Raw genomic sequence first — 10725 nt, 5'->3', positions numbered from 1 at the left:
TTCTTGTGGCACAATAAAATAGTCCATGCCATGAGGCAGTTCAAATCTCAATCAACACATTCTTAGTAGTTGTTTCTGCTCAATAAAGAATTATTCTGTTGGTTGGTGTGGTTGTTCAGTGGTAGCCGTGACAGACTAAAGGACACATGGAAGTATAGGGAAAGGTAACCCAGATGGATTGCCATCTTTTGACACCTCTCTAGCCCTCATTAAATAAAGGCAACCAAGCTTTTTGGGAGACAACCCTCCATCCGAAGACCCCATCAGCTATTACTACACAGGATTAACCAAGATTTACTACATAACATGAAAAATAGAAAAGCTGGGGCAAACAGTGGTATCAACTTTGTATAATCTCCCTTTAATGATTTTTTCACCCCCTCCCCACCGCCCTGATTTTGTTAATTCAGATAATGAAAGTTATCAGTACATTTACAGAGGCAAAGGAATGAAAATGATTTCATGTTACAAGCAGCTGTAGCAAACACTTCAGGCTGCTTCCAGCACCACATTCCCACCAGCAAACAATTTTCTGGGTACTCCATGCACTACTAGAACTGCCTTTCTACTCCAAAGAAAAAAAGAAAAAAATTAAAACCCCACAACCCCCAAACCATGTTACCAAACTCAACACACTGGCACATTCACTTTTGCTGGGAACACTTCAATGCACACAGTAAAGATGGTTTCACATTTCTGCTTCATTCAGACTTAATAAAAAGCTGAGCAGTCGTGGGTGAGGATGTGTTACTGAAACTCATAGAAATGTAAAATGCTTTAAAATTGAAACTGTTGGCCTTTAAGTGGCTGGAGATAATAGCTGAGCTGCAGCCATGCTGCTTTTAATTTAACAGCACTGAGTGACAAATGATAGCATGACATAAAGAGAAATGGCCTCCCTGCAAAGTCTTGCTTTTTGCAAAGTTTTCAGTGGGCTTACTAATCAAATATGAAAATAAGCACACTGTAAGCAGGACCTTTTAATTTATGAAGGGACTTGAACTAAAATCTCACAGATTTCTCAGGCAGTTAAGCTAGAAAGCTTTTCCATCTGGAAATTATATTTTGCTGTAAATTTCTCTCTTTCACCTTTTCTATTTAGCAGAAGACCAAACAACAATGTATAAATAAGGGATTTTTGGAAGTCTTTAGAAATCTGTAGCATCGTCAAAGTCAAAAATGCTATATAAACCAAGGGTGTAAAGTTCCTCAACTCTACCAAGGTAGCCTTCTCTAACCCTAGTTAGACTTGTTTCCCTCAGTGATTCTCTTGCTGACCACCAAAGACCACAAGACTTGTCCTCAGCCTCCTATTTTTGCCATTGTATTTACTCACATGGTTTATCACAGTGTGGTGATAACTGTGCCCTCCTACTTCTGACCCAAGCTCCAAGCTCAAGTCTCCCATTTTCTAGCCTTTACCATCTGATGATTTTTGCCTTTGAATTAACCATTCAGATCATCATACTGTCCTACAATTCAAATGTTGTATGAATTCAATTTCTAAACATGAGTAGTATCTGATAACCCCAACTACAAAGCAAGACATTAAACAAAGTTTATGCAATCCAGTAAAGGATGGTTTGCAGGGGATAGTAACTTTTGTCTCAATCCTCTCAGTAGAAGGCTTATTCAGGCATTGAAGTATGATGTAAATTAGCTTTGAAACTTGTTCACAGAAAAGCAATTTTGGGGTATATAAAAAAATTAAGCCTACATTACATTTATGCTGACACAATCAATGTGGAATTTTATCAATAGGCCAATAAGTCAAACTAAGCTGTTCCCATAAAGAAGCAAGTGGTATACCTTTGCTTCTCCATGGCAGAGCTGGCCTCTTTATTTTGGTGAGAGGAGACAGTGTAGCTGCTGTGCTAGAAAAAATGTGCAGGGTCTCAGGTGCAGCAAGAATTCTTGGATCCCAAAGCCTTTGCTGGACCCCAAAGGACCTCCTGTTTCGAGGAGGTGCCACACCTGCCCCATCCCACCCAGGAGGAGGAGGGAAACAACGCAGGGTGATCCCCAATACACAGGGGTACAGGTGCCACAGTAGGACAGAATTCCTCACCCTGCTCCACCAAGCACTGCCTGTGGCCACACACAGGATCCTAATGCATGATAAATTGTGCTGTCTCAGAGGACGACACACAGCTCTTTGTCTCCGAGTATTTTCCTGTTATGCAAAGGGTAAGTCAAAATTCTGATTTATGGGAGGCTACAGCCACTGCTTCACTTTGTGAGAGGGTTTTTGGTGTGTGTGTTTTAGGCTTCATGATTGTGTCCTGTGCACAGGACAAGCACAAAGGTGGTGCAGTTCAAAGGAGCATAAAGGACTTGTGCTCATCTGTCATTCAGTGACAGCAGAGCTTGGGTGCTTGGCTTCTGCAGAACTTTAAGTTTCTGTAACTTAATAAGTAGGTAGGAAGGCTATTTGAAACCCTGTGCGCCTAGTTTAAATATGTAACAAAGAAAAGCTAGGGACAGAGTTGGAAAAAACACGTCAGCTCAACTGACAAATTCAAGCAGCTGCTGCTATTTTCTACTTTGATTTATTCAGGGTAAAAGAAAAAGAGCACGCAGATTTAAATAACTGAATTTGCACAATTCACACCAAAGGAAATGCTGTCTCTTCAATAGCAAAGACTCAGCGGTGTTTGCCCAGAGTCGCAGGTACACAAAGGTGACATGGACATAGACCAGAGCTGGCAAGTTCTAGGATGTATCTCTGGCAATATTTTAATTGCTGGAGCCAAGCTCTGTCATCCTATCAATGCTATTGAATAAAAGCTTTCATTGGAAGTAATGGTTTTGCATCCTAAAATTGGTCCTAATTGACTACACCTTTAGGTAATCAACAGACACTCCCTAAGGGGTTTCGTTTCCACAGCCCCCACTGAAATTCTGGTAATGGAAATTTGACATGCAGAACCCAAATCATCCAAAGCCACTAGTCCTGTTAATTAAGGGCCTCCTGCCTTCAGATCTCTTCCAAAAGTCAGATTTTCCTTTAGCTCCTCAGACCTCCCTTGTGTTGCTGTTTCAGTTGCTTCAATCTCAGCTCTGCAACGCCTTTACCAGAGCTGTGGGGTTATGTCTATATAACAACACTTTAAAAAAGCTTTAATCTTTCACTAAAGCTCACAAGGTTCAATTACATGAGAAATAGTCAAAACTCTGATCAGCAGAGCCTAATTAGGGTAGGTGTGGCCCACTATCCCTCCCTGCTGTAACTAGCAATAAAACATGAAGAAAACAAGAGGAAGAAAGGATGGGGCAGAGACAGAGGTGATCATCTTAAACAACTGACTAATCATTCATAATTTTGATTCACATGTATAGTAAATACATCCTCTTCCTTTTCATCAGCATGTGTTGACACCTAAGGTAATTACTCCCAGAAAGCTAACTCTCTGAGGCAATATTTCCATCCTGCTTAATTGCACAAGTACCAACTTGCAGTCCATTGGTGCTGATGAACAATGACACCCTCCTGTCAGCCAAGTAATTTGTTGGCAGAAAATGCCACAGACACTTTCTTCTCTATCTTTCAAAGCTTCTCATGCAAACAAGGCAGAGTAATTAGGACTGACCTTTGGCTAATGCTGGTTGCCAATCAGTGGTGCTTCCCTACTCATCATTTATACATTTATACATTCCTATTTAACAACCAGGAGTACAAAATATGCATGCGGAGCTCACGGCAGGCAAACAGCAGCACTCACAATCTGCTCACCATCCAGGTTTAGGATGTTTCCCTAGTACTGCTAGAGACTACTGTTGCAAGTGCCCAGAAGGAACAAAATGTCATGACACTCCACATCTCATAAGATTAAAGGCAAATTTTAGACTAAAACCCCAAAAACCTCACAAACACAAACCAAAAACTCGACACGCAATTACAGAACTTTCAGTGATAAAAAACTCAGGCAACCAGGGAGTTGCAGAAAGTGTGAGCAAACCAAAGTATTTCAAGTCTGGTCTGATATGGGACCTGTGCTATGACAACCTTGTGGAAAAGTTTGTTTGAAGCTTCAAAACACTGAGGTTCAACAGTTAAAAGTGACCATATAATGCTCCATTAGTGTTTTCATAAGTGACTTCCCCAGGACAAGGAAGGACACAGGGGGCTGTCCAGTCTGTCCATCCCCCTAGCAAGCCATCTCCCTAAGCCTTCAGGGTTTATTCTGAGCTCCCCTGCTCCAGGCAAATTGATTACAGCCTCATTCACTGTCAAGCAAATCCAAGGGAAGATAAATCACCCTGCATTAATCTTTTACAGTCTACATGCAATACAAAAGAGCAGTAACTTGACACTTTAATCGTGGCACTGTTACAAGCTGCTGTTCTCCACCAAGCTGATAGCACCTTCTGCACTTGGGCACATCATTGCAAGCCTCATCACAGCTGTCACAGCATGAAAAATGCCATCTCTACCTGTTTGTACGTATAAAGATTAATATAGAAGTCAATGGAAGCTGCTGGTGCCTACCAGGACAGAGGAGGAAGCAAATAGTGCTGTATCACAGGTATCCAAGCACCACACAGAGGGTTTCAGCTTGCACTGAAGATGCAGAACTGCTGGCATAGGGATTCAGGAACTAAAGGCTGTCTTCTCCATACACCTCAAACACAAACCCAATAGATTCTCTGTCTAGTACAGTCTGACTCCTCAGACTGTAAAATGAAAATTTTACCCTAAGGAAGCCTTTTGTCAACAAGACACCTTTTTACCTTCCACATCCACAGGGTTAAGCTACTGCAAAAGCTCCTCTGATGTTTTCAGCATTTACAATTTGTCAAATGTAGCAAAAAGGATTTGTCCAGTGACATGCACTGTCTTTCACGGACAGACATAGAGGACAAAATTACATCAGAAACCCATAAGTAATCAACTAGGTCACAAGAAAATACAAACTTAATGGTCTTTTCCTAATCTACACTTTAAAGAAGTCACCTTCATCTGGGGAGAAGGGGAAGGAAGATTTGTATTATCATTATTAATTAATGACAAGTGAGGTCACACTCCTGAAGAAAAAGAGTCCTGCCCAAAGAATTTCCATTAGCCAACAAGGCAAGATAGACAGGCTATATCTAGAAGAATTTGTTGAGATAAATTCCTTTAAGTCATGCACATTTCTCTCTCTAACTTATTCTACGAAACAAGTCTTTCCCTTTAGACCAGAGGAAGTATTCTTAAACAACTTTTCTTGAGGAGATCCTGAGCCAAAGTCTTCCTCTGAAGCCAGGGAAAACTGCAATTTCTCAACACCTTCAACTAGATACAGCTTGCAGATATACGCAAATGTGTGTATCATATATACATAACACACACAGAGCTGCAGGAAGATATTTGAAACAGAGCAGCCTTTCATATTTACTTTACAGCCACCATGGGACACAACAAATTAACTGTACTAATCAACTAATAGAGAACATCAACTCTTTCAAAATCTAGATGTTGTGGTTCCTGAATACGAGAATTGATACCAGACAGTCTTTAGTCACTGACTGTGTTACTGATTATGTCCAATTATGGCAAAGAAAAAGGAGTCTGAAACATTTGAGCTGGAGCAGAGAGAGAAGCATAATTTGTGCCTTATGTTAGGCAGATCCTCTTCATTATTACAACATTATTCAATTATTCACAATCTATTTACTATCAAGGAGACAATCCAACCATGTGCTCTGTAATATTTACCATTTCCCCAAGCTGTCTGATGCTAAACATGTTCTATTAATAGGGTACCAAGGGGTGATGCTGAACAAAACTGCACTGGAGTGGCTCAAATCATGTTCAGCTCACAGAAGATTTGTCAAGGTGGGAGGTTGAGTTTCAAGCCTGGAATGTAATTCATTTCAGTGCTCTGACAGGAGGAGGCATTAGTGCCTTCTGCATGCAGGGTAAGCGATACTCCAAGAGCCTGCAACAGAACAGCAACGCGATTATCCCACACATCCTCCACAAAGAATGCCTTCTGTGTTTCAGTACCACAGAACTGCTCCTTCTTTTTGCCAGGATAATTAACTGTGATCTTTTTACTTATCGCTGTGTCTGGCATACAAAGCTCTGACACACACGCAGCATTCAGCATAAACCAGACAACACTCCCTGAGTACTGGAGTGGTTTGGGCAAAGCCCTGCTTTGGAGGAACAACAGACGTCAGTGCCTTTCCACTCCACAGCCACCTCCTTTCCCCAACCCCAAGTAAAAAGAAATAATAATAATGAAAAAAAATAAAAGTCAACCCATATCAACTCATAAAAGAAACTTCTAATTCAAAAGATTTGCAGGTTCCAGGCAGCTCCAAATAGACGAGATACTCACTCTCCACACTGAGGATAGCTTCTAACATGTGTTTAACACCTAACCTGTCTCCAAGCATAAAATTATTTCTCTCCTTCCCATCATATACAACTTTGATTTAGGAAACATCTTTATGGTATGTTAGCCCACGACTAAGTGAAGGAAGGCAGGCAGTTCTATTTCCAACATAGAATATATATTATAGGGAATTTTACCACTTTTTTTGAAAGGATTCATACCATCATGTCTGTAAATCTTATGGATTATAATGCATTTCATAAAAGGAGAAACCATTGGGTCTAGCAAACACTAAGAAGAGCCAAGCATCCATCTCAAGGCACAGCAAGCCTAATGAAAACAAACCTAAGTCCCCTTACCTCCAACAGTTCAGGAAGGAAAATACTACAAGGGTTGAAGCAGAAAGAGAGGTTCAGGGAGATACAAGAAAGAAAGAGAATGAGGGAAAACACTGATTTCATGGCCACCCTCCTGGAGCTGCAAGGATGGCATATGGGTCCCCAGCTTAGTGACCCCATGCCCATGACAGCTTTGAGCAAGTGGGGAGACCATTTCCCAGAGTCACCACTCCCCCTCATGGCACAACATTCAACAAAATAAAGAAGGGTAAACCCAACAGAAGTGTGAGAGGCTACTCTCTGCACTGCTTCATATTTTAGTCTAACACAAAGTCACCCCCACAAGCTCAGAACGTGATTTTATCAGCATTGCACAAGACTTATGGTAGTACCAGGTACAAGACTTATGCTAGTGGCAGGAAGGTTCTCCAAGTGCCTTGACCAGAGCCTAGGAAAAGCTCCATGGGAAAAATCCTCACTATTTTTGTAAGCCCCATCAAAACCCCAATTCCTTGCAGCCATAGCACTTACTGGGCTTTAAACGACATGTTGAGGATCAATCAACCCAAGCTGTAATATGCATTTGTCCACACTGTTTCCTTCTAGCATGCATGGCAAACACAGCAACAAGCCTTTCACTCTCCAATGTTAGATGCTCCTAAAACATAAGTTATGAAAACTTTAACTCAGGCAGAGACCAGAACAGAGCAGAACCACAGGGATCCACAGACAAGCTTGTGTCTAGGACACTTTGTGTCCCATGCATGTGGAAGGCTGCCACCACTCCAGATTTAAGACCAGGAACTTTCACTTCACAGAAAAAAAAGAAATCTTTGCATCACCCCCAGGCAAGGACAGGCACAGCAGAGCTCTCAGCCTATGCAGCATCTCAAGGTCACAGGGCCAGGCACCCACACCAGGGGCTTTCCATGGAGACAGGCACTTTGTCTCTGGGGCTTCCAGTCCACCTGTAGTACAGCAGCCATGTCAGGAAACCTTCCTCTCAGCTACCACACAAGGCCTTTCAAGCCAGATTTTAACCTGTGATAGCTTACAAATTAACGCATACCACTTACCACAAGACAGCTCTAGGTTTACATCACATTTGAAAGTATAACAAGAGCAATGTCAAGAGTTATTTTACTTTTTGCCAGCCAGCAGAGAGCAGCCCTCAGGAAGTCACAATAAGTCTTCAGAGAGAGTCAGACCCCTCCTTACTTTAAGTATGCACAGCTGTGACAGGAGAACCTTCATTTACACCCAAGCAAAGAAGCTGCCTTCAGATTACATAGTATTTTAAACAGGAGCTGAAGATTACACATGATAAAAGGTCATTAAAAAATAAGTACGTTAATTCCAGGTGCTATTTGGTTTTGATGTTGTTTTTCTTTTTTTCTTCATAACTGGTTTTAATTGACTCTGCAGGATAGAAAGCCAGAGTTGCTTATTAATCCCAATATAAGTTTTGTCCCTGAGTAGAAGTTGGGAATGAATTTGCTTTTATCTAGGTCTGTCCCCTGAGTAATTCTGTGGAAGACAATCAAGTTACAGCATGGGAAAATACACACATTTATATCTAAATGTAAGCTCTCTTTATTACTCACTGGAGATGGATGCAGGTGTAGGTAGTGACTACTGATACCATTTAAAAACTCAGATACACTGTTTCCCCTAAAGATATGTGGATGCTAAAATGAAAAAGTTGAAGCTGCACAGGTCAAATGTTAAGCTCATACAACAGAAACAAAGGTTCCTGTGACAGGAGGACAGATTTCTGGTTGCTTGGCTCTCTAATGTTGCTCCCTGATGACCACAGTGTCCATGACAAGAGCATTTCATGCACCAGGGAATACACATCTAGATGACTGGGAGATTTTGGGGCCCTGGGCTTATGACATATTTCTTTCTCCCATGTCATTATATAAAACTGCTCCTGTATCAGATGATCATTTCCAAAGCATTTTCTGGAAGGAGGTAAATCCTTTAACCGCCTTGGAATAAATCTGCAAGTCATTAGGCATCTCAAGGGACACAGTGCTCCAGCTGTGCCAGGCTGGAAGGCAGTGCTCCTTCCAGGCTTGGATAGCAAGAAAGGGAACAGACATCTTTCTATTTAAGCCTCAAAAAGAACCAATATACAAGCACAACATAATTTGATCGTCTTTCATTTTTATTTCTGTTTGACTGCAGCCCAGTTAGTTTCGATTTGATTTGGTGGGATTTATTCACTCTCATCAGTTAACAGGAATTAAACCAAGGGGAAGGCCCTGCACGTTTGATCAACCCACCCACACAGCTTTGTAAACATTCATCGAATCTACATGTGGTATCACTCAGTTAATAAATAGAAGGTCATGTTTTCCCCATCCCTGTTGCTGTGTCCTGGAAGGCAGTACAGTACACCAGCTCCTCTCAGACAAGAAGCAGGATGCTGGTTTCCACAAAGTAACTGTGCCCATTGAACTAATGTAGAATTGGAGTTCAATCAAGACACAAAATAGGATTTCATAACACCTTCAGAGACACATCTGCAATCTGAGCACACCACAGGTGATGCAACAGTTCCACTGTACTGCAAAGGAGTCATGTCCTCTTTGTCAGAAAAATCCTGAAGAGTAAAGAAGTTCAAGGCTATGTGGGAAATGTTTTGCCTCTGGGTAGGTTTTATACTTCTTGCACTTTGTGAAATTCCTTGTACAGAGAAAAAGAAAAGGGTCAGGGCATGACATCAAAGTTTGCACAGGTGACACAAACCTCTTCATGTCCTTCTGTCCAGCAAGAGGCTTTCACAAGACCAATCTTTTGCTGCACACTGTATCCAAGAGTGATCAAAATTCTCCCTATGATGCCCAGGTAGGAAAACAGATTAATTTAGTTGTGTTTGTTAACTGACCCACTAATAAGTTCTTAAAAATTGTCAGTTCTCCACGGGCTGAACCTGCACTACTCAGTGCTCCAAGCCCTGGGACTGCTGGGCTCTGGTGGTGCCAGCTTCAAAAATGAGCCCATGAGTTAAGCAGAAGTGATGGAACTCAATATAAATCTAGTATTCATCTACTCATCTTTCTTCAGTTTCCCAGGACTCACAGAGTCCATGCATGTTTCCATGCATACAAGTGACATAAACATACTATATGGTACTGAATAGATCTGTATTCTCTGTATATTCCTGTGGTAACACCTTGCAGGTGCATGGCTTGCAATGAGATACCACCTTCTCATCAGAAAATGCTCTTTTGTGGAAATTCCAATATTTTATGAAAAGTCTAAAAATATTTATCCCCAAAGAAAGCTGATAAGCAACTAATAAGTTTACAGATGTCCCCACCTCAGTGTTTCTGCTATGAGGGCTGTACCAGAGCAGACAGAAAGCCATGGATTTGAGGGAACACAGGAAGTCATATAAACTCCAGTTACACATCTGGTTTGATCCTAGAAATTTCCAATTCTTTGCAGGTGGGCATGAATATCCACATTCTCTTCCCTTGGGCTTCTGGAGGCCTGTGTGGAGGCAGGCATCCCAGAAGGTCTTTTTAAGCCTTCAGCAGGGTTGTAAATCCTGATTTTATTCTGGCCTCCTCAGAATTTTATGGTCCATGGACAAGAAAACCCTCCAAAGCCTTGAGAATCAGGAATGTCTAAAAAAATCCCCCGAAGGTAATGCTGTGGAATCCACAGCTAGATGCACTCAATCATTTGAAAAATGAAAAAAAGATGGAGGCTGGGTTTTTTACCTCTTTTAAGGGTGCTGCCCAGCATCATATACTAAGAAAATTAGTATTATCTGAGGTGGTGGGTGATGTATATTGATGGTACTCCATGCATCACATTTTCTTCATTGACAACTCCCAGTGTCCACTAAAGAGGTCCTGTTTTTAACTTTGGGGGGAAAAACCCCAAATCCAAACACATATTTTATTTTTAACTCCCTGGGTTGCTGCTGTGATGTCTAAATTTTCATTAAAATCTACTCTGAGTTCCCAAATGAAGACAGGGGCATTTGTTTCAAAACAGGACAATCAGATAAACACTTTTTTGTTTTGTTGTCCCTTTCCTTTTCACTG

The sequence above is a fragment of the Corapipo altera genome, unplaced genomic scaffold (genome assembly GCF_003945725.1).
Source record: "Corapipo altera isolate COAL_440 unplaced genomic scaffold, ASM394572v1 74, whole genome shotgun sequence".
NCBI classification, from domain to species: Eukaryota; Metazoa; Chordata; class Aves; order Passeriformes; family Pipridae; genus Corapipo; species Corapipo altera.
Note: the sequence above shows the minus strand (reverse complement) of the source record.